General features: G+C 38.8%; 1 non-coding gene across 1 annotated transcript; it reads left to right on the forward strand.

Annotated features, from left to right (window-relative positions):
• Positions 1-1,144: 1,144 nt before the first annotated feature.
• Positions 1,145-1,248, forward strand: LOC112725186 (small nucleolar RNA R71). Its single transcript, XR_003164310.1, has one exon. It is a non-coding gene; the product is annotated as a small nucleolar RNA R71 (small nucleolar RNA).
• The last annotated feature ends 905 nt before the right edge of the window (positions 1,249-2,153 follow it).

A 2,153-nucleotide genomic window follows, 5' to 3' on the forward strand; every position in this document is an offset into this window, starting at 1 on the left:
ACAAGGTATCAGGAACTTTCCAGGATCCTGTTTCTTCTGAGGCAATCTCAGTTGATCCAGATCACTTAGTTCATTGGTGAACAAGGGAGGTTCATCTTCCCAAGTCTCAATACCAAATAATTTGGCATTCAGCTTCATGATTGCACCAAGGTATTTGGTAACTTGCTCTTCAGTAACATCCTCATTCTCTTCAGAAGAGGAATACTCATCAGAGCTCATGAATGGCATAAGGAGGTTTAATGGAATCTCTATAGTCTCTAGATGAGCCTCAGATTCCTTTTGTTCCTCAGAGGGAAACTCCTTATTGATCACTGGACGTCCCAGGAGGTCTTCCTCCTTGGGATTCACATTCTTCTCTCCTCTTGTGGGTTCGGCCATGATGGTCAATTCAATGGCCTTGCACTCTCCTTTTGGATTTTCTTCTGTATTGCTTGGGAGAGTACTAGGAGGGATTTCAGTGATCCTTTTACTCAGCTGGCCCACTTGTGCTTCCAAATTTCTAATGGAAGACCTTGTTTCATTCATGAAACTCACAGTGGCCTTAGATAGATCAGAGACTAAGTTTGCTAAATTAGAAGTGTTTTGTTCAGAGTTCTCTGTCTGTTGCTGAGTGGATGATGGAAAAGGCTTGCTATTGCTAAACCTGTTTCTTCCACCATTGTTAAAGCCTTGTTGAGGCTTTTGTTGATCCTTCCATGAGAAATTTGGATGATTTCTCCATGATGGGTTATAGGTGTTTCCATAAGGTTCACCCATATAATTTACCTCTGCTATTGCAGGGTTCTCAGGATCATAAGCTTCTTCTTCAGAAGATGCCTCTTGAGTACTGTTGGATGCAGCTTGCATTCCATTCAGAATCTGAAAAATCATATTGACTTGCTGAGTCAATATTTTATTCTGAGCTAATATAGCATTCAGAGTATCAATTTCAAGAACTCCCTTCTTCATAGGCGTCCCATTATTCACAGGATTCCTTTCAGAAGTGTACATAAACTGGTTATTAGCAACCATGTCAATGAGTTCTTGAGCTTCTGCAGGCGTTTTCTTTAGGTGAATGGATCCACTTGCAGAAGTATCCAATGACATTTTAGCTAATTTAAATAGACCATCATAGAATATATCCAGGATGGTCCATTCTGAAAGCAAGTCAGAAGGACACTTTTTGGTCAGTTGCTTGTATCTTTCCCAAGCTTCATAGAGGGATTCACCTTCTTTCTGTCTGAAGGTTTGAACATCCACTCTAAGCTTGCTCAGCTTTTGAGGAGGAAAGAACTTGGCTAAGAAAGCCGTGACCAGCTTATCCCAAGAGTTCAGGCTATCTTTGGGTTGAGAGTCCAACCACACTCTAGCTCTGTCTCTTACAGCAAAAGGGAAAAGCATGAGCCTGTAGACTTCAGGATCTACTCCATTAGTCTTAACAGTATCACAGATCTGCAAAAATTCAGTTAAGAACTGAAAAGGATCTTCAGATGGAAGTCCATGAAACTTGCAGTTCTGCTGCATCAGAGAAACTAATTGAGGTTTCAGCTCAAAATTGTTTGCTCCAATGGTGGGGATGGAGATGCTTCTTCCATGTAAATTGGAATTAGGTGCAGTAAAGTCACCAAGCATCCTCCTTGCATTATTATTATTTTCGGCTACCATCTCCTCTTCCTGTTCAAAAATTTCTGAAAGGTGCTTGCTGGATTGTTGTAATTTAGCTTCTTTTAGTTTCCTCTTCAGAGTCCTTTCAGGTTCTGGATCTGCTTCAACAAGAATATTCTTGTCTTTGCTCCTGCTCATATGAAAAAGAGGGAACAGAAAAATAATAATAATAGGGATCCTTTTTACCACAGTATAGAGGTCCCTGTGTGAGTAGAAGAAAAAAAGAAGAAAAGAATGTAATGTAAGGAAAGAAACACAAAGGTGAGGGGAGCAGAGATGTGAGATGAAGAGAAGTGTTAGTAGATGAATAGGTAAATAGAATGAGATGAGAGAGAGAGAATTTTCTAAAATTATTTTTGAAAAAGAGTTAGTGATTTTCGAAAATAGTTTTTGAAAAAGGTTAGTAATTTTTGAAAATCAAAAATTAAAATAATTAGTTAATTAAAAAGAATTTTTGAAAAAGAGGGAGATATTTTCGAAAATTAGAGAGAGAGAGAGAGTTAGTTAGG

Source organism: Arachis hypogaea, chromosome 11 (genome assembly GCF_003086295.3).
Source record: "Arachis hypogaea cultivar Tifrunner chromosome 11, arahy.Tifrunner.gnm2.J5K5, whole genome shotgun sequence".
Lineage (NCBI taxonomy): Eukaryota > Viridiplantae > Streptophyta > Magnoliopsida > Fabales > Fabaceae > Arachis > Arachis hypogaea.